Source organism: Choloepus didactylus, chromosome 12, assembly GCF_015220235.1.
Source record: "Choloepus didactylus isolate mChoDid1 chromosome 12, mChoDid1.pri, whole genome shotgun sequence".
Taxonomy (NCBI): Eukaryota; Metazoa; Chordata; class Mammalia; order Pilosa; family Megalonychidae; genus Choloepus; species Choloepus didactylus.
Window position 1 is genome coordinate 86303838 of NC_051318.1, and position 23168 is coordinate 86327005.

The 23168-nt window shown below is 40.1% G+C and overlaps 1 long non-coding RNA gene across 8 annotated transcripts in view; it reads right to left on the reverse strand.

Moving 5' to 3' along the window:
• LOC119506949 overlaps window positions 1-23168 on the reverse strand; it is a 233622-nt gene that overhangs the window by 145568 nt on the left and 64886 nt on the right. For all 8 annotated transcript variants that reach the window (XR_005211074.1, XR_005211076.1, XR_005211075.1 and 5 more), the window contains one exon: window positions 1025-1165. This is a non-coding gene — a long non-coding RNA (uncharacterized LOC119506949). The remainder of the gene's footprint in view (window positions 1-1024; window positions 1166-23168) is intronic.

Genomic DNA, 23168 nt, shown 5'->3' on the forward strand with positions numbered 1-23168 from the left:
TCTGCTGGTCCTTCTCTCGCAGTGCTCTGGTTTGCTAATGCTGCTGGAATGCAAAACAGCAGAAATGGATCGGCTTTTATAAAAGGGAGTTTATTTGGCTACACAGTTACAGTCTTAAGCCATAAAGTATCCAAGGTAACACATCAACAATGGGGTACCTTCACTGGAGGATGGCCAATGGCATCCGGAAAACCTCTGTTAGCTGGGAAGGCACGTGGCTGGTGTCTGCTCCAAAGTTCTGGTTTCAAAATGACTTTCTCCCAGGATGTTCCTCTCTAGGATGCAGTTCCTCAGAAATATCACTCTTTGTTGCTTTTGGGGCATTTGTCCTCTCTTAGCTTCTCAGGAGCAAAAGTCTGCTTTCAGGGCCGTCTCCAAAATGTCTCTGTAAGCTGCAGTTCCTCTCTCAGCTCCTGTGCATTCTTCAAAGTGTCCCTCTTGGCTGTAGCAAGCTCACTTCTTCTGTCTGAGCTTTTAAAGGGCTCCCATGAACTAATCAAGGCCCATGCTGAATGGGCAGGGCCACACCTCCATGGAAATTATCTAATCAGAGTTATCACCTACAGTTGGATGGGTCACATCTCCATGGAAACACTTAGTCAAAGACTTACAATCTAATCAACACTAATAACATCTGCCCACACAAGATTGCATCAAAGATAATGGCATTTTGGGGGACACAGTACATTCAAACTGGCACACCCAGGTTTCCTTGCTTTCAGCTTCTGGCTGCTCCATCTGTGGCTTTCTTTCTGAACTTCTGTGTCTCTTTCTTTCTCAGCTTCTGTCTCTTTCTCTCTGTATTTCATTTCCTTATAATGACTCCAGTAAGAGGATTAAGACCCACCTGGGGCACACCTCAACTGAAATGACGTCATCACAAGGTCCCACCCACAATAGGTCTGTACCAACAGGAATGGATTAGCTTTAAGAACATGATCTTTTCTAAGGTACATAACAGCTTCAAATCAGCACAATTATGTGAGTTATGAGAATGGGATGTAAGAAAATGAGATACACCTACCGAGTAAGGGAATAGATGTATCAAGCTTGCCTACTATTTCAATCCAGGCTTCAGGCATCATTGCAGATCTGTGACAATCTTTCTGGCAAAGTTCCTACTCTTGGTTCTGTAGGTTGAGAAGTGCAATATCTATGCATTCACCTGGGAACAAACAGATTTTGTTCATTGACTCACATGAGCCATCCCTACAGGAGAATTATTGATAAATTAGGTTATAAACCTAAAGAGTATTGATGAATAGGGGATATTAACATAAAAAGGAACTGAAACAATTACATCTAAAATTCAAACACCCACAAAGAGTGTCAAGGAACGTGAAAACCTAAATTGGTCATCTGAAGGTTTGTTTATTAAACCAGGAAACAAAAGTTGAGTAGTTGTACAGAGTATGTAATTTCTATTATATCTGAACTTCCAGACGGAGTTCACCCTTGTAGTTATTTAAATGTTTCTGTGTACCAGATAATGTCTACCTTACTTTTGAATAGTTCAAGGGTTATTTTTAAGATGGTCTCTCCCTCCTCTTTGCATTATAGTATAGACCATTAAGTAAACTAAATTTGTTTGCATTTGCCATTAAGTCACTTCCCTTCATTTCTCATAAATATGTTATAATTCCAACTTTGTAGATACTGTGAAACTGATTATGTCATAGGTTAGTTATTTTCTGATTACATAGATGAGAGAATCTTTAACTCATCAGTAAATACTCCCTTTCTACATTTTGCAATGAATGGTTTCTGATGCTCTGTGGAGAATTTGTTTATTCAACTTACTTTATAAGGTGAGATAGCTCTTCTTCTTGGACTGTATGTGATTGCCTTTTCATTTTAATTTTCTCTGATAATTTTAAGATCTGTTCATTCATTACAACATATGGAATTAATTTGATTTACAGATTGGTTCCCCAGTATATTAATGACTCAATTCAAATGTGGAAAACCATTGGGTTCTGCCAAGGCTGCCAGTCAGTCAACCAGTGTGTATTTGTTAATTGTCTATAAACATGCACTAAGGTGGGGAAGATAGAGACCCTACCCTCAGAGAATTTACAAAATAGCATATGAGAATACACAAGAAACTGATAGGCAAGGTGCTGTTTTAGAGTACTGTGAGAGGACTATGGGTATCAGGAAAAGAATGTCTGAAGACATGGGCTTTGAAGAATGAGCATAATTTTGACAGGTAGAATTGAGCAAAAACACATTCCAGAGATAATTGCGTCTTTCTGGCTTCAGGCAGGAAATCGTTCTGTTTTTTTTTCTTATCAAAGTCAAGTTCTCTAACGTCTTACCAATATTTTTATATATTTTGATTCACTCTATTTACTCTATTGATCTCAACTACTGGTGATATTTGCATATTCATCACTTATGTTTTCAAAGTGTATCGTTCCAAAGGAGATACTATGATTTTCAAGCATTTTGATTATTTCTTGTTTGTTCAGTGCTTATCTGTAATTTGTCAGTTCTCCAAATACAGAACATAATACGCAGTGTGCTTCCTTAGTGCTAATGGGAAAACTGTAAAAGCAGCTGCTGTGGGTTCTACCAAGAAAGCAGAAAGCAGAACTTTGATGTAAAGGTTGACTGTTGTGCAACTGCTTTTGAAGTTGTAGGCAAATCTCTAAGTTCTTTTATGATGGCTTTGTCTACTTGCTGGAGAGGAATATATGCTTACTCCATCTGATCAGGCTTTAGAGGTCAAACTCTGGAGCTAGACTAACACAGTTGAAGCTCCAGCTCTTACAATTACCAGATCTGTAACCTTAAGCAAAGGACTTGGTTTTCTTCCTTTTCTCCATCAGTAAAATGGGGATAGTAAAAGAAGCAACATCACAAGGTGATGTGAATTCAATTAGTTAATACATACAGAGAGCGCACAACATCATCTGGAGCATCAGAGGATGTCAGGAAATGATAGTTAAAGCCCAAACTTCAGTAAACATCCTGCAAGTGTTTGCTGTTATAATTATTATTGCTATAAATGTTAGATTCATTTAAGGAAAGAGGATGCTGACTGACCATAGCCAAAACTGACGTGGCAGAAGGCTTAATGTGATAGAAGAGTGCTAAGTGTTTATTATCAGCCTGTCAGGTGAAGGTACTTTCAGGAAAATCAAATTTTAAATGTGGTTGATTCCGTAAGTCAGAAATTTACAAGTGGCCTATGGCTCATTAATGAAGCACTAAATTGGACAATCAGTGTTAATGGGAATTGCACAGTAAAAGCCCTGCACATCAAGTTGAGACTCTGGACAAAATGTGTAATCATACACTTCAGCAATTCAGTTTTCCCAGCACTCTTTGTGTCATCTTTCAGATTAGACAGATGGGTAGATGGATACTCTTTATTTGAAGAGAATTTTTTGTTTGTCATTTGTTGATTATAATGGTATCTCCTGAAAAATAGAATTAAAATTTAAAAAATTAAGACAACTAAAACAGAAGAAGAAAAAATACTAAATCGTGGCACAGAGACAGAATAAATTAATCAATGAATTAGGTGAATATAGTTACTAGGATTGAATATAAAACTAAGCTCAAAACTTCATGGCCATCAAGGATGAGAAGGAGTGTTTAATATTATTGGTAAATGTCTTAGCAAAAAATTATTTCAAATTTATTTTACCTGTATACCTGACATGCTTTCTCTAGTAAATGTATAGGAAGCACTCTCTAAATAGCCCACATCTGCCCCTCACTGCTTTATAGTTTTATTTTCTGGCCGTTTGTTGCAGAGTTTGTTTGCCATGTTTCTAGGAGGCCTAGCTCATCCTGAAGCAAATAAGCCTACTTGTGTGATGGCCTTGACTTCCAGAGCCCCCTGGGGAAAAATGGAGAGGAGCCATCTTCACAACATCCCTCCTTGAAGAACTAACCTTTTGCTTGTGTGATGAGAATCTGAAATACATCTCACTTTCTTTTTATGGCTTATATTTCCTAGACAGATGATTGACATGACACTTCACAGTTTAGCATCATGGAGCGGTTAAATCCGACTCCATTACCTGTCAAATTTAGTTCCTTAATCCCAAACACAATATGCACACAACTTAGCCATATCCAGCTTTTATTTAAAGCTCATATCAGTGCTTTATGTGGAGTCAGGCAGTATTAAACAGTGTGGAGTAAAGCAAATGGAAAGATTAATTTTGCAATGTGACACTAAAAAGAGCACTTTAAAACAGGGATTACAGACTGGGTATGCTCAGGAGAAATACTAAAACATGTTCATTAGAAGCAACACTACCTCTCTCTACTGCCATGAGGAAACCTAGCTTTATAAACATAAATGCTCTGTTCTTAGGGAAAAACACATTTAAAGTGGAATAAAAAGCTTGACATTGCTGGCTGGAACTGGTCTGGCACCATCCTGATTTATCTTCCCCCCATTTATCAAAAAAAAATTGTTAGAGCAAAAATAAAACCCAAATTTCCACAGGAAGAAAAGAAGTATGTAAAAACGTAACTTTTAGAAAATGTGAGCTCACAAAGCCTTAAAACCATGTGACTGCCCTCAAAAAGTTATCATTACAACCATTTTGGAGACTGTATGTTATGCTATGACTTTTCTCGAAGCAAAAATACCAGAGAACTAGAATAATAACTTAGTTTTGATTCAGTTTCTTGTGCTTCCTCTGATGCTCAACCTTTTGAACATAAGTATGAAAACATCCATATTTTCTTCCAAAAAAAACTAAATCTATAGTGATCATTAGAAGGCCCATTATTTTTTCCTGGGGAACAGCTGAAGGAAGAAGACATAAAACGAACTTTCAAGTGTATGAAGGGCTATCACACAGAGAATGTCAGCTAGTTATTGAGAAGAAATAGCATGAGGTATTTAGATAAGAACCGAGACCAAATGTCCTGATGATTCATGCTGATAAAATTTGGGATGGGTTGCCAAGAGATGCAGAGGAATCTCACTTTCAAGATGTCTTTAAAAACATGATAGATTCTCATTTCACTGAACAACATTTATTGAATTTCGATTCTAAGTAGAGCACTGTACAGAGAGTCGTCGGAGGGGGGTTCAAAAGAAATAGAAGATATTTTCTATCTTGGAAGACTTTGAGTCAGAGGAATGACAACTCAACTCTAGAATGATCCAAAAGTGCTGAATCAAAGTAAAGTTGACAAGTTATTGAAGTTGGATAGTAGACAGCCATGGCAGTGAACACTTCTTGAGTAGCCAATATGAACAGATACAGATAGATGGAGAGGAAAGAAGGCCTTCCAGGCTAGGGGTGTCTTGTAGAAGGTATAAAGTGGTATAGAGTATGTCTAAATGACCATGAATGTACCGAATTCCATAAAAATAATATTGATGCATTCTGTTTCCTTCTCTGAAAAATGAGAACATGCTTGCAAAAGTGAATAAGGTAATATGTATGTTTTAGTTTGCTAAAGCTGACAAAATGCAGTATACCAGAAATGGGTTGGCTTTTACAATGGAGATTTATTAATTTATAAGTTGACAACTCTGAGGCTGTGAAAATGTCCAAATCAAGGCATCAGCAGGTGATGTTTTCTCTCTGAAGACCCGGCTACAGGCGATCCTCAAGGCACATGGCGATGTCTGCTGGTCCTTCTCTCCGGAGTTTCATTGCTTCCAGCTTCTGGTTTCAGTGGCTTCCTCTGTTTCTGAGATTTCTCTCTGTTTTCTGTCTCTCTCAGCTTCTCTGGCTGTTCTCTCTGAGCTTCTCTGAATTTCGTCTCTTAGAAAGGACTCCAGTAAGAGCATTAAGACCCACTGGGACAGTTTTCAACAGAAATAACCTAATCAAAAGGTCCCACCCGCGATAGGTCTATACCCACAGGAATGGATTAGCTTTAAGAACATGGTCTTTTCTGGGACCCATAAAACATCCAAGCCATCACAATGTATAACACATTGCCTGATTAAGAACCCAACAAATAGAAACCATTACTAATAACTGCCATTATCATCATCATCATCATCAACACCTTCATCACCTACTTCAATTACAGTCTGACTGTTCTTGACCACCAGAAACAGAGTTGAACCTAACAGATAGCACTTTCTGGTGTTCCACTGCTATTGTCATCTGCATTTAACTTCTGTCTTTTGGCTAGCTCATATTCATGCTGATTAACATGCCTGAAGCCTTGTGAATCCTGTGGTGTTAAGCAGCACCTGATAAACTCGAAATAATAGATCCTCTCATTTCTCTCTAGGTTTAACAGGAGTCACCCTTGTCTGATCACAGAGAAGCTAATGCCTCAAACCCAAACTCTCAGGCAGACAAATCAACTGGATGAAACCACATTAGTGTCCAAGATTACTACATTTTACCTGGCATTTCCTAAAAGAAAGACCTACACTTATGGGAAGGATATTTTTCAGGTATTTTAGTCATATGTATCACTTTCATGAGGGTGGTGAATTATTTTATTCGTAGTATTCATTCCACCCTATAATCTGGCAACTTTCAGCAGATATACTCACTAATTCATCATTGTGAATTCTATCTTCAGTCAGAAGCAAAAAGTTCATTATTGCATTCAAAATAGTCCTTAATGAATGTGCTAATTGGGAACACATTAGCACATTTCATTTGCTTCTCTGTTTGTTTCTAAAGAAGAGTAGTAAATTTGCTTTCCTATGTATGTTTAACGTTTAATAAATTTCTCCTGTAAGAAAACCATTCCCAAGTTCCTCAGCTCAGCAGCAAAAGGAGGAAAAATTCACCATCGAGATATTTTTCAAGGTGAAATTATTCAAAGGAAAATTGTTATGATGCTTAATAGAAATAACTAAGGATGTCACAGGTGTCTGTGTTTTGTTATGAAGAGAAATCTTTCATGACAACAATCAACAGGCGTTTACTGAGCCCCTGACACTTGGCAAGATCCCACCGAGTTCCAAAACCCCTAACAGAAATTCGTAGGATCAGCAAATGGATATTTATTTGGATGTTCACTGAAGCACATTTCACAAGGTAAAAAAAAATAATAATTTCTCACTTTCTAGAGGAATTATTCTTTTAAAATGGCTCTGATTCTGCCAAGTTCCCAAATAACTCCAGTTTAGTTTAGAGACATAGTGTTTTGGCACATATACCTGATAAATTGCCTTCCATTGTTGAAAAAATCCTATTTCCTTCATTATTCCTTGGGTGTTCAAGATCCCAGGCTTTTTCTTACTTTGGATCCTTAGGGAATGGGCTCCCATGGTCAGTGAGAAATGCGGGACTACCCTTAGGAGGAATTACAGATTCTACCTACGTCCTCCTTCTGCACCCATTAATTCTTATATTGAAGAATGACTTGCAGTTTTGTTATAATTCAAAACTATGGTCCTGAATTTTAAAGGGAAGCTTTGTTCTTTTGTAGAGAGCATGGATCTCTTGCCAAAGGATGTGAGTCTGAATCTCAGTCTGTCTCTTTCTGGTTTTAAAACCATCGGCAAATCTCTAAATCTCTCTGAAGATTAAGAAATCTTCTTATTTGTAAAATTGCTGAAAAAATAACAGTCCATGTCAGAGCATTATTATAAGAATCATGAGGTAAGATATAAAAGAACTTGGTGAACTGTCACAAGCAGGGTACATGAAAGCTACTGTTGGGGAAACAGTCTATGTACCATCTGCTACCCTTCCCCAGACTTGCCCAATCAGGGCCCGGGACCCGGAGCATTCCCTCATGTGGAAGCTGGCCAGTGAGCTCATGCTCAATCCAGATTCTTCTTCCATTAGGACGATTCTCCCCTGTTCCGGGTACACGGTGAACCTCTTTTTCTTGTTTAAGAGTGTTTTGCTAATGCTGCCATTATGCAAAATAACAGAAATGGACTGGCTTTTGTAAAGGGGGGGGGGGTATTTGGTTACAAAATTACAATCTTAAGGCCATAAAAATGTCCAAGCTAAGGAGTCAACAATAGGGTACCTTCGCAGAAGAATGGCCAATGGCATCTGGAATACCTTTATTGTCTGGGACAGCACGTGGCTGGCTTCTTCTTCCTTTGCTCCTAGGTTATGTTTGAAAATGGATTTCTCCCAGGACATTTCTCTCTAGGCGTCTGGAGGTATTCTCTTAGTTTCTCTCAGGCAAATTCTGGAGTAGCAAATGTCTACTTTCAATGGCCATCTTCAAAATGTGTCTCCCAGCTGCAGCACTCTCCAAAATGTCACTCTTAGCTGCTCTGAGGTCCTTCTGTTTGTGAACACTTTTATATGATTCCATGATTTAATTAACACCCACCCTGAATGGGCAGGGTCACACATCCATGGAAATTATCCAATCAAATGTTTCCTTCACAGTTGATTGAGTCACATCTTCATGGAAACACTCAGTCAAAGGATTCCAACCTAATCAACACTAATATGTCTGCCTTCACAAGATTGCATCAAAGAACATGGCATTTGGGGGGACATAAGACATCCAAAGCAGCACAAAGGGTGTGCATCATAGGACTCTTGGCCAACCCCATGAGGAAACCTCTTCCCAGCAGGGAGAAAACAGGGTCTTCCCACTGCAGCAGGAGACGAGTTCATGCAGTCCATCACCCTGTGTCAGCTGCCAGAAGGGACCCTCTGGCCATGGGAGCCCAACATCCACTACTGAAGAGGACTCTCTTCTGTCTCTTCTCTACAGTGAGTAAAGCATGGCTCCAACCAGTGCTCTGTGCTGTGTATCTTCCTTGGCAATTGCAATACCGCAGTACCATGGCGTGGGCCCAAGTATTTGACTCCAATTCATGGTGACTGGCATATCCTTCGCCCTTCTCCACATGGTGGACCTTCTTCTTGGTGGTACCCTGGACCTTTTTTCAACAGTTACTGTCATTAATAATATCAGCAAAAATGATATCCTTCCTACCACTTCAAGTCAACAAGAAGCACATCCTGATATGGGGGCCCATTAGGGAAAATAGCTGAGGAATATAAACAGTGAACATCCAGAAAACCTGCTCTAGCAGTTGTAAGGGGCTCAGACTACTTTGGTTCTTCCTTACCTTTCTTGTCCTACCTATTCATATATCACCAATGCTTCACACTCTCACTCATATTCCATTCTCTGCTTAAAGCAACTCTCACATAACAGAATTTGAGAGGGCATCAGGTCAGTTTTTATCAAAACTGTGAGACACCATCTTCACTGTGTAGTGTCTATCTTAAAATGCAACACTTCTAGCCCTTCCTATCCCACTTCTCTGCTGAATTTTCTCCTTAGCACCTCCTACCAACTAACACATGAGTGTGTGTGTGTGTGTGTAAAACATACATGTTTATTGTTTGTCCCCTGTATCAGAATATAAATTCCATGAGGCCACAGACCTTGTCTGTTTCATTCACCTCTGTACCCCGGCAACCAGCATAGTTCTAACCACACAGTAGATGCTTAATATTTATTAACTGAATGAATGAATAAATGTTTGGACAAATAATTCTACTATCACAACTTTCTAATTTGAACCATGACATATTTTTTAGACCTCTAGAGTCTACTATTAATACACAATATCTATGATGATGATTACTGATAAATCCTGAACAAACAGCTTCTGGGCTAGGGTAGGGTCAAGCTGATCAAAGTTCAATTCATTTCAAGAAATATTTTTGAGTGCCTACTATATACTAGGCACTGTTCTAGGCACTGTACATGTTTAACAATTGGCCCAGGTGATTTCAACTTTAGGAAAATTTAAAAGCCACTGTGGTCTAACCATCTGCCAATTTTCCTATCACCTTCCCACTCAATAATTGCAGATTAGTCATCACGAGCCCCACTTTTATTATATCTTCTCTAGGCAGAATACTCAGAATTTTATCTGTTACCTGGAGGATTAAATTTAAGACTTAATCACATCCCCACCAAGTTAATCACTTCCTTCTTATTGTCCCCCTAGGCTGAATGCTTATTTTTCACCCATTAGCAGAACACAACTTATTCAACCCCATCTTCAAGTTTTTGCTCCTTCATTGCATTTTCTAGGAATAGATGCCCAATCTTCTGCATTAATCTATATCTGACTCATCTATCCATTGAAATCCAGCAGAAGGTCCCTGCATCGTGGCTTCCTCAGCCTTTCTAGCCACAAAAGGCTTTCAATTCCTACAGCATTTGCATCTTTGTCACTCATGTGGCACTTGTCCTACTGGCTATATAATAAATTCTGTGAACATAGTATAAATGACTGTTACTTCTTGCTAACTTGACTGAGTCTACTGTTAATTGTTATTTTAAAATTATTCTCTCCATATCTTAAAAAGAGCTCTGGAATGTTGGGTTCTTGCTTTCTGTTTTCTTGAACTCCTCTTTTAAGCATTTAGATACCTGGAATGTATTGTCTGAGTCTAACTTTTTAGAGTTCTGCAAAACTGACTAAACAAAAAACAAAATAACTTCAGACACAACCCACTTATAACCATGATTATGGATATTCTGCTATTTCTTTCCCACAGAATTTAACTTAAGGAAGATTCTACTTTTAAAAAAAATTCTTCAATGCCTCCAAATAGACATAGGACCCTCTTTATGATCCACAGTTTCTAGAAACATAGAGCCCAGGTGTAGATTTCCTTGGGGGGCATTGCAAAATAACTGGAGTTATGATATAATTGTGCATTTGTCATTTGCAAAACAAAATTATGTGGGCAGATTTTATTATAGCTGAGTAAATTTAGATAAATGAAGTGTGTCCACCCAGTAATTACTAAATGTTATATGTGAAGTAATTAAAGCATGAATGCCTTAGACACTGCTGTAGCTACAGCCTATTTTTTTTATTAATTGTGATTCAAAATAATATGAGCTAGCTTAAGAATGAGTTAAATGGGGAACAAAGGTGAAGATACCCTAGGAATCATTCTACTTTTAGGAAAATTGGATTTTACCCTTTGGTAATTAAAGGAATAGCAGTGAGATGACTTTTTAGAATGACATCTTCTTCCATTGTACTAAAAAAATGCACCGTGCTTGATACTTCTAATGATCCTGAAAGCATAACTGAGGCAGGGAGATTGTACTTTTTATACAAAATTAAACTATGATTCAGCAACTAAAGCAAGACAGGAATCTAGAACTCATATATTACATATTAAAACATATACTGTTGACAGCCCTAATATTAGAGCATTTCTCAAACCCAGCAAAGTCTGAATTCCCATATAATGAACAAAATATAGCATACATAAACTTTTTGGCAATAGGCTATACCAAATGATAGTAATTTACAGAGGCTTTCCTAAAGTGAGTTGATCAATACTCTCTTTTCTCTCTAAATACGTTGCAATAAGATCAAGCCATGCATTCATTTTGTTAAGCTTTGAATTCTCATCAGTTCTGGGAACAACCAATTTTACCTATATTGATATTTGGCTCCAACTTAAAATGAAAAACCAGTATTTTAGAGAAAGAAATGTGCCGTGCTCTTTAAATATTCCCTTAATAGATAAGTCACAAAGTACTAACTCTCCTTTCTTCCTCCCCGCCCCTTCTCCCCTTCCCCTCCCCCTCTCCATCTCTTCCCTCCAGTAGCTGAATTTTAGGCTCCAGGGTGATACATATTGAAATGGCAAGAACTGATGTAATTCTGGTCAATACATAGGGTGGTAACTAGCACCTCTTTGTCTAGCATTATAAAATCATCCACCAGATGATATTCAGTCTCTAAAGATCTGTCAGTTATGCCCATATTTGATCACTCCTTGTTAATGGTATCTCGACTAGGTAATATAGCCCTGAAATAGGCTACATGGAACATGGTGGCAGAGATTACAAATTTGCCCCAAATCTGTCATTTTAAACTGGGCATATGGCTACCCATAATAAAGCTACATTTCCCAGGCTACATTGTGTTAAATAGCAGAAGTGAAAAGTAGGAATTTCAGGAGTGCTCGTGTTCTGGTTTGCTAATGCTGCTGTTATGCAAAATAGTAGAAATGGACTGACTTTTATAACGGGGATTTATTAAGTTACAAACTTAACAGTCCTAAGGCCATAAAAGTGTCCAAATAAAGGCATCAACAATAGGGCACCTTCACTGAAGAACATCGCTGGTGTCTAGAAAACCTCTGTCAGCTGGGAAAGCACGTGGCTGGCGTCTGCTCCAGGGTTCTGGTTTCAAAATGGCTTTCTTCCAGGACGTTTCTCTCTAAGAGTCTGGGGCTGTTCTCTTAGTTTCTCCCAGGCAAACTCAGCTAGGAAAAGTCTGCTTTCAATGGCTGTCTCCAAAATGTCCCTCTCAGCTGCAGCACTGAGCTCCTTTTGTTTGCGCTTATAGGGCTCCAGTAGATTAATCAAGATCCACGCTGAATGGGCGGGGCCGTACCTGCATGCAAATAATCTACTCAAAAAGTTCCAACCTAATCAACACTAATATGTCGGACCCCGTAAGATTGCATTAAAGAACATGGCTTTTTCTGGGGGACGTAATATATCCAAACCAGCACAGTTCTTAAAGTAGCATGCCCCTTTACCCTTTCTTCTTCCTACACTCTGAAACGAAAACATAGTAGCTGGATCTTAAGCAGCCCATCTTGGATCTTGAGGTAGAAAACATATTTTGAGGATAATAAAGCAACACGAAGGAGATAAGCTGAAATCTGATGACTATGGAGACACCATACCAGCCCCTGGCTGCTTACCTCTGTCAATAAAACCTCTGTATAAATTAAACTATTATTATTTTGGAGTTTCAATCACATGCAGCCAAACTTATTCTAACTGATGCAAATATAGAAATACATGCTTTTTCTGGATATGGAATTGCCAAAATCTGAAAGATGGGTTCCCTTGAGAAAAGAATACTCTTCCCATTGCATTTATCATTTGATTAATCTGCTCCTTTCTAGTTACCTCTTCTGAATTATACTTAATAATTCATAATATGTTTCTAAAACAATTGAAAGCAAAACATGCACTTTAAAAAAAAAAAGAAATCTGAGTTATGCTGATGACACTAAACCGATAGTGACACATGACAGTCTAACCAAAAGGTTGTTCCCTCTAACTTTTGTTTCTGCTCCAGTTTGTGTTTATTTCCAGGAAAAAATATAATGTGAACACCTGCAATGAACTTGCTGAAAACTCCAGCTCCTGCTGCCATCACCCCCTTGCTCCACAGTGAACCACAAAAGTCCCCAGTCAATGAAAAAGCAAGAACCCATCTCAAGGCTAACCTCAAATTCCTGCCATGCCACAGCTGGGGAAGATCCCTTCCCAGAGTATAGGCACTAAGCACCCAACCCTGACCTTACTTTACCTTTGCTCATTATAGTAGTAAAATCTCCACCTCAGGGCGGGATTTATACACCATTTTCTGAACATGCAGTGTATGTTGAAGTATGTTCTAGCATTACTGGGGACTGCACATGCTCAAAACCAATTCTTCTGAAATCCCCATGCCCACTTGCACCAACCACCTGCACGTGTCTCCCTTGACCCCCTATAAAAGAACAATGTTCATCTCTCTTTGGGGAGAAGTTACCTTTAGGACCCACGTCTACCCTTCTCCATTCTTTGGCCAAAGAATAAAGTGCTGCCTTGCTTTACTGAAACTGGTTTCATTCTATTGGTGTGAGCGACACTGGACAGGAGACTTGTTTTGGGGGTCCGATCTAAAGAGGGTGGGTTAACAATAGGCTCAGCATTTTCAGGGCCACTTGAAACGTGTATTTAACATTCGGTTGACTCTAGTATTCTAATCAATACCCAATTCATTAAGCCTATCTAATCACAAATACCTATTACAATTCTAAGGTTAATCCAATTACCTACCACCTGGATATCTTCAAGAATTCTAGTCACCCTGGGACAACTTTTCCTTTCATATGCAAATAAATCAGCTCCAGCCCGAGCCACCCCAGCAACAACAAAAAGTCTGAGAAGTCTTTGGAGGGCTTAAATTCCTCCTCATCTAACTCCCTCCAGGTTCTTGCTTCCACTGACACTCCAGTCTCCACGCTCATCTTGCTTTCTGCTGCTCTTCCCTTTCTTCTATGCTTTACTCTACACTGGACACCAAACCTATTCTGTCTTTTAAGACTGCTGTGTGTATTTCAAGTCAAATTCCTGATCATACATGCCTTAGAAAATTTTCCCTGCCCATCCATTTCACTCTGGCCCTTTCTTTCTGCAGAATTCTCTCCTTCTTTCTCCTCTTTTCCTCACCTCTCTTGTCCTGAGAAACCTTCCTCTCCAGTTTTCAAGTGTCTGCCCTCTGATTCTATTACTTTGTTTGCAGATCAGTGTAGTCTTATTTTCGGTCATCCGTTTTTGCAGCCCAGTTCAGAAGTATGGAGAGGCAGTTGGAAGTGGGCTTAGGTACTCTAAAAGTTTCACAACCAAAAGGCTCATTAAGGTAATAAGTTAAAAAATACAGACATGAGAGATATACCCTGTATCTTCACTTATTAATAACAATCAGAAGAATAAAAAGTATCAGTTTTTCTTAATTTGGACCAGGTTAAAATTTAAATAATCAGAGCATTCTCCTAAATGACAAAAGTCCCCTGCATGAAAAGGGTGGCTGTAGAACAGTTTCTCTGACCTTCAGATCACATTCTCCAGGAGCACGGTTTGTGGATTTTTTTTTCTTTCCCATTACATAAGCCCAGTGCCTTCTATGTATAACACCACCAAGGACTTCTGACTTTCAGGGCACTGCTCTTTCCATGAAATCACAATGCTTTCCAGACCACTTTATTGGAGTTTCTTTCCTAATCCATTCTGATCCCCAGTACGAAAGAACAAACTTTAATAACCACCTTTGAACAACGGGTCTCTTGAATGAATTAATGATAAGGCTGTCTCGTTCCTTTGAGTAAGGGCATGACCAGAATGCATCTGCTTTTCGTGAGTGAAGAAGCGTTCTCATCATAGCTACCACCTCACGATCCTCATATACAGGACGAAAGCCTTTTCTTAAATCCCAAGCATGAATTCCTACATTTTGAGAATTATTTCATTTTTCTCAATAATCGTCCATTGGACATCTTTTATCTGCTAGCCATCACACTAGTCACTAAAGCTATTTAAAGATAAGTAACATTTGACTTTTATGCTGGCAGAAGAAGAAAATGGAAGAGGGACTTGATAAAGATTTGATAAAGAGCTATGTGAGTGCAGAGGAGGCCCTTATCCAGTTAGAGAGGTATCAATTAAAGCTGCACAAGGGAGGTAATATCTGAGCTGAGTCTTGAAAGGCAAGAGGAAATAAAAGTTAGCTAGAAAAATGAGGGCTCAAAGAACATTCCAAGCAAAGCAAACAACGTCAGCAAAGATTTGGAGTCCAACCTCATGGGCAAGTAGCTTAGAAGCACTAGGGCAAGTAGCTTAGAAGCACTATGGCATTAATTGCAAAGTGAGAGATTGCAGAAGATAAGGTGCAATTTACTTAGGTATTTGCTTATTTATTTGTGGTTTGTCTGTCTTCCCCACTAGCTCTATGAGAGCAGGAGTTTTGTCTGTTTGGTTCTCAGCACTTAGAGCAGTTTTGGAACATAGCAGGTGCTCAATAAATATTGGTTGACTGACTCTAAATGTAGCCAGGTGGGAGATGGATTAATATAGCGATGAAAAATTGAGCTCTGTCCAAAGGAAACTCATGCATACACACAGTAAAAAAGCATTAATAGGTTGTATACAGCAGGACCATTCACAATTGAAAAAAAAAAAAAAAAATCCTGGCCACAACCCAATACCCATCAACTGATGACTGGATCAATAAAAGGCAGTATTTTCATAAAATGGTTTATTACATAGTGGTCAGAGTATAATAATATAGATGAATCAGCAATATTAAGTCCCTAAAGATTACATACATCATGATAGCTTTTTTGAAGTGAAAAATATCTAAAATAAGGTGTGTGTGTATCCATATATATATATGAATACATATGACTACAACAAAACTGTATAAAAAGTTTCAGGATAATGATTATTTCAGGGAGGTAGGGGGAAGGGAAATGAAATGGATGGATCGTATTTTTAAGTTTAAGTTACTGCCAGGTCTTAACTCATGTTTCAGGTGGTGTTTAGGGATATTTATTATGTTATTTAAAAAAACGAATTACACATGTATGGCAACCTATATCATAAGTATCAGAAAATGTATCATAAAAGAAACACCATACCAATTTTGTGCAACTGAGGACCAAAAAAAAGAAAAGAGAAAAAGGCTTGTTCTGAGCATCTGTTCTCTTCTGGGGGCTGCAAGGGGATGGGGGGGGGTGAGGTGGGGGGAGAGATTTTCTGCTTTCTAGAATCAGGCCATGTGGGTTCAAATTCCAAACATGCAGCTTCCCTCAAGGCTTTGTGCCTCAGTTTTCTTATTTATAAATGGGGGTAAAAACGGTGCTTTCATTTTAGGGTTGTTTTCAGATTAAATTAAATACATGCAAATGCATGTGCCTGGCTCATAGTGCTAAATAAATGTTGCTAAATACATAGCAGCTGTTAGTACAGGAGCAGACAACGGAAGGTGTTTTGTATTATGCTAATTCATTTTGTATTATTTCAATTCATTTTTGCTTTACCTGTAAAGGCTTTGGGAACTCCAGAAAAAGTTCAAGTCTGGAAATAGAATGATTAGATTTTCCTTTTTCAAATGGCCCCTCTGAATGCAATATGCTGGAAAAGTCCAAGACGGAGGCCAAATGACATATTATTACAATAGCGCTGGAGGTGATGGAAGCCTGAACTAAGGCAATGGATGGATATGATGAAGTTGCAAAGGGTCCGTGCACAGTGGTTATGGATTGAGGAACCTCGAAGGGCTCCCAGGATTGAGGATTGTGGGAGAGTGAATGCTGGGCTCCCACGACAGGAAACACAGAAAGAGGAGAAATGGCTTAGCCTTGGCACTATTCACCTATAGGGCTGACTGAGCCCTAAAAATACAAAAGGAGCAGAGTTATAGGGAAAGATAGTGAATTTGTGTTGGAAATGTTGACTTTGAGATGCTTCTGGGGCATGCAAGTGGTGCTGTCTAATAAAGAAGTGGACGTTAAAAGTGTGTGGTTCAGGAGAAGACTCTGTATCTCAGATATATATTCGGACTCTTAATTTATATATTAAACTGATCTATGAGAGGCAATGAATTTCCTTAAAGGAGCATGTGGAGTAAGAATAAAAAAGCATTGTGCATATAAGACTGGAGAACAACCAATTCAGGGATGAGCCAAAGAAGATAAACTCAAAATAGACTGATTTCTTTTTGTAGTGAATTAAAAGAAAATAGGAGCTTTTGCTCCGTCATGATGCCCCGGCATCTCAGACCCTGTTGTTAGGTCCCTCAGTGACAACAGCTGACACCTGCTGATGCAAGATAAACAGCTTTTCCCTCTCTTTCCCGTATCCTACCTAGATCCATGCCACTATGACTGTTAAATACAAATTCCTCAATCCCCACTCTTGCTTGACAAGCCACTTTGCCCCACCCATGTAATACTAAAAAGGCACAATCCCCAGGTCCACCATATCCTCTTGCTCTCTGCCCACTTGGATGAGCTCTCTGCCTGCCTGTACTGCTGACATGTTTCCCTGTGTGGCCCTGCGAGGCCTCCTGCCACTCCTCTCTGTTCCAGGACCTGTGAGTACTAACAAACTTCCCTTTTATCCATCTCTGGAGTCAGCCATTCTTACTGCACCTGACTTTCCATATATATACATTTCCTCATACACTTTTTTCTTGTCTTATTGCATTTGCTTTCATGAGAGTATTGATATAGCAGTGATAGTAAGCATTATTTTGTTATTCTCAAATACTATGAGACTGCTTCTAAAGTTTCACTAATTAGAATGGTGCTTCCTGGAGAATTCCAGTAGGTTCCAAGATTGTTAAAGACCTTATTTCCAAGGAGATTGAAATAGATTGGACCAGGGACACTGGTAGGAGCCTTCAGGAGGATGTATCTCTTCTGCCAGAAACGGAGAGAAGAAAGAATGGGTTTTCACTGTTTTCTCGTAATCACTTCCTTCTTTTATATGTAATAGATCAAGTATTTAAGTTTCTTAGCCCTGCTTGCAAAACCTTTCTGCCAATAAAATCAGAGCAGTATTTTGAGATGTACTTTTGAGTTAGGGAATGAGGAGGAGTTTATGCCTAATAACCAAAACTTTTGATTATTGACTTCCTAGTGGATTCAGAGTGACCCACACTGACTAGAAACCCAAGCTTTACACGGTAGAGCTGAAAGGGCTGATTGCATCTAGGGAAAATAACCATTGCTTATGATTTTCTCCATGTTTAAGTTAAATTCTTTGGCTACTGAAAACTTTGAAAACCCTTGGAAATTTCTTTCATTCTTTCAGATTGAAATGGTATAATCCTCCCTCTCAGACAAAAAAAAAGAAGATGGCAAAATGAATGATCCAGAATTGCAAAGGTCAGTAGATAGCCCACAGGCCAAGATTGATCAAAAGAAAAGTGCATCCATTTGCTGTTTTTTTTCTTAGACAAACTAAACTACCAGATGTAAACCACACAATGTCGTGGTTAGGGTAATTCAGGGTTTTTCATCGTTGGCATTACTGACTCTCTGGGACTGATAAGTCCCAGGTACTGAAGGATGTTTAACAGCATCTCTGACCTCTACCCACTAGATGTAGGTAGCAACCCCTCTCTTGCCCCAGTTGTAACAACTAAAAATGTCTCCAGACATTGTCAGGTGTCCCCTGGAGGTGGAGGACAAAATCAGCGCCAGGTGAGGACAGTGGAGTAATTAAAGACAATGAACTTCTCTATACCTGCCTTCTCCTTTCCTGTCAGTATTTTAGCTTTGTAAAAATTACTTCATCACTTTTGGGAAATCATTTCAACCATACTCTGTCCTTGATCAGTATGAGAACTGTCATCACTGGATGGCTGTATCAGAGCCCTCCCTTGGTGATAGGGAGGGGTAGTAGGTGCAGGGTGGAGGTCAAGGGGAGCAGAGTATAAAGGCAGAGGGGAAGAGCATACCAGCCATCGAAGGTGTCCCAGGTGAATAGATGGAGACATGGAAAACAGAAAAGGAAGCAGAGCTTGGAACTGAGGAGCTGTATCCAATACCCAGAGTCTGAAGTTCCTGCCAAGGACGAAAAGGCCAGAAGCATGGATTAAAGCAGAACCACAGAGCCAGCAAGATGATGGCAAGCAGACGACATCACATCTAAATGGGGAACCATCCAAGACAGCTGTTTTGGAAGACTTCATTGCCCACGGCTCTTATTTACCAGCTGCCATATGGTGTTCGAACTGACTGGCCAAGTGGAAAGGGCCAGAGAATAAACTGACACACTGATGTGAATTACTGGCAAACAGAAAATCCTTCAGATACCACATCTTAAGAAGGAAGGCTTGGTGATGCCCCTGTGGTTAAGTTAAGGCAGCGTTTGGTCCCTAAAGCCTCAATTTTTCTGGTGCTCACTAACAGGAAAGGGAGCATACGTTGCTAGAAAGCTCAACCCAAGCTTAGACAGAGCATGTGGAAGAGATCGCGACCTCTTCCGGTAGCTTCACTCGCTCCCTGTTCCAATCTGCAGAACATCTATGTTTAGCCCCTTTTCTATTAGATGCAAATTTGTCTTGGTACTCGAGGGCCACCTCCCCCACTGGGCCATACCAGACAAACCTCTCCAGGATGTGGCTGTTTCTGTCACTGCAGCACGCAGGTGGCGACATACCCAATTACCCAGGTGTTTCTGAGCAGAAATTCTTTCTGCGTATTTTCAGTACTTTTTGTTCCATTCCTCTTATTTTTATTAGAGTGCCCTTCTCGCAACCACATAATTCTCCTTTGTGGCTGGGACAGTCATCTGCAACACGGCAGGGACCCAGTAAAATGCCACCCGCCTGCCTGACCACTCAGACAGGGACTCCCATCCCCAGCATATTAATGACAGGATTTCTTTAGAGATGACAGCGTTGTTGTGCTCTGTCTAGGCTGGATATTCTTTGTGTCTCTGTTGGTCTCTGCCTCATTATCTCTTTTTCTAAAGGCTTTATCAGTCACACGCACAAGAATTCTAGCCATGTCTTTCCCGGAGGAATTAGAATATGGGCGAGAATAGCACAATGAGATTCAACTTAGAAAAATGCATGGAATTTTTCCTAAGAGAGTCTAAGAATGAGGAAAAACAATTCAATGAACTGGAGGGGAGCAGATTCAAAAGGGAGAGAGAGGGAGACAGCTAGCAAACAATAGCCCCTCTTTTTATGGGCTGCCCTTGGACACTTAGGATCAATTTGTACTTGTCTGAATGAGAGATAATAGTCCTCTTTAGAGCAATGGCTATTGTTGTGTATGTGGGTGTGTGCATGCATCTGTTATAAGTACATGGAAGTATAGTACCTCTGTATGTACATGTAATAAACATAGATGCTTAGTCTCACCATTTAATCCTTGGTGTTTCCCCAAGAATAACAATCTTGGGAGATGGACCAGAACAAGTTAATTGATCAAGCAGTCTTGGAAATGCCTTCTCTGGTAGATGCACATATTAGTGTTCAACTTTGTAATTTTATACTACGTGTCCCCACCTTGTCTGACTCTGAATCCCTTCCACCACATCACTCCTATTCCCAGTCCATTGCTATGGTGGGAAACACGGCTTTGTGTTGCAAGGTGAGGTTAGAAAAGGTCTACATGGCAGCAGCTAGCACCTGCTATCTAAAACATAGCTCCTCTTGATTCCTGTCATCTTACCAGGGAGCAAAGAGCACCAGATGGGCCAGCCTCCCCTCTCCCTTCAAAGCAGACAGCTTTCATTAGCACACACAGCTAGGAACAGAGAGAGTGCAGCCCACTCACTTGCTCCCCTGTGACTTTCTGAGGCCCCCAAAGGCAACCTGAGGCCAGCAGCAGAACCATAGCCAGTCCTGACCCAGGCCTGGCAGCCAGTAGGCTGCATCGAATCCAAAGAGAATCTTAAAAGGGAAAGTAGGAGAGAAGGATGCTGGGTCACTGTCCTTTTCAGTTAAAAACAATGACTGCAACAAGCTAGCATGACCTCCCAGGCCTGGCAACTCCACTGGCCTTCCTTTCGGCTCTTTTCATTCTGTTTGGAACCCTGTGAGTGACAGTTGCAGGATGAAAAAAGACATAGACAAGTCATGACACCTGTTCTTTTTCTACCTTCTGTAATGCAAGCTTCAAATCTTGCAGAAAGGCCAGAAGTTATGCTATGACTCTCTGTACTGTCTGTTGTTAATGAGGCCTCCAGTGACATTTCCCCGCCAGACAGTGAGACCCGTAACGATATTGGTTCTGAGAGTCGAGAGGCGGATCACACCTGGGGCATCCCTGATTACTTCCAACAGCCGACCCCTACCTTGGGGGAGCCCTGGCCCTGGCAGGTGTACTAATCATGGCAGAGTGGCTTGGATAAAAGGCCCTGGATTATTGGGGTGGTGGCCAAGCCAGCCTACAGAGCTTTTTGCAAATACTCATCTCAGGGGTTTTGCACATGAACTATCCGTGCAATGGGTGGGGCTGACTCCCAGGAGCCTCCCATTCCTTTGCAGCTCATCAGCCAGGGCAAGGTTTGTCCCAGGCATTTGTTGACATTCGGTCACCCAATAGGTGGGCTATGCCTGGCTTCATCTAGAATCTAAGCTGTGTACAAAGCAAAACAATATCATTGCAGAGACTAAGTTTTTGGCTCCCCAGGTAAAAGCCTGGGAGACAGTACACTCAGAAATGCTTCGTAAGAAGAGTTCATGGCTGCTTCCTTGGCACGTTGATTTGTTTGGATAGATAGGGTGAGCTTTAGATCCTTCTCTCCCCCAACCATGCAGTACAGTCCCTTCAGGCCAGCACATGGCACAAGTGTTGCCCGTTTATGTTACCCATGAACTGGCTCTTTCACACACTCTGATTCCCACTCTTTTTCTTCCGTGGCTCAGTGTATCATTATATTCAGTGCAATTGCTACTTCCCTGACTATGATTGATCCCCACTTATTTCATCCTGCATGCAAAGCATTTGATTTCAAGTGTGGTTCATTCTGCTCGGTGAACTCATTATAAAGTCAAGCCGAACATCTCACAGATGTGAAGCACCTTGTCTTTGAGGTTCAGCAATCTAATTTGGAATCTCATTATAGATATTCTACCGGTGGTGGGGACAGGGGCAACTACCTGGTTGGTGTTTTCCTGTCCATCTCCTCTTCCATAAAGAAACTGTCATTTCAATATAGGCACACCAGAATAGTCCCCATTTTGGAAAACAGCTTTATTTATCTCTCTACAAATGCCTCTTGGCACTGATGAAAGAATAATACTTTGTAGGCTATTTTATTAAGCATCTGAAGAGGTCAGGTGCTGAAGGCGACAGCTCGCAGCTGCTTAGCTCCAAACTATTTATCAGGCTTCTCTATGGACTTTATGTTACATTTTCTAAAGTCGGCACTGTGGTTGTCATTTTCCTAAGAATCTATATACTAAGAATCTTCGCCTGGCATGTAACGTAGTTTAACTCAGGGAGGTTCTGATTTCTCTAAGGCAGATGAAGAGAGAATGGGGTTGAAATGGAAAGTTTGCTTTATTTGCAGAGCGCTGCATTGATTCTGAAAGATTGATGCATTCTTTTTTGTTCACCAATTTGGCCCTTTCAAAACCAATGAGCATCCAGGGCTCAGTACTGGTTACTAATGAAGTTTTTATTTCTCCACTTTCTATTTTAAAACTTTGGTAAGGGAGTTTATTTGCTTTTCCAATTGCAACTGTTTCCATTTCCCTACAGGGCAAAAGCAGAGCACTGAGGAGAACTGGAACTTTGCTTCTTTGTAATAGAAGACTAAATAGATTTCTGAAAGCACACAGAAGGAAAGGTGAGCTGATAATATCGATACATGTTAATGAATAGGGATAGTTTAATGTATCCATGTTCAGCAACTTCTTTAGATATTTATCTTTCATTTTAAGTGCAGCCAAAGCCCAGATTCTCCCAGGAGCACACCCATCTCCTGATTTTTTCAGTTTTTTCTAGGAAAGGGGTCAGCAAAATACAGTCTGTGAACCAAATCCAGCCTACCACCTGTTTTTGTAAATAAACTTTTTTGAACTGCAGCCATGTCTGTTCATTTATGTCCATTGCAGCTTTCAAGCTGCCAAGGCAGAGTTGAGTAGTTACAGAGACCCCATAGTCTAAAAAGCCTAATATGTTTACTCTCTGGCCCTTTGAAGGAAA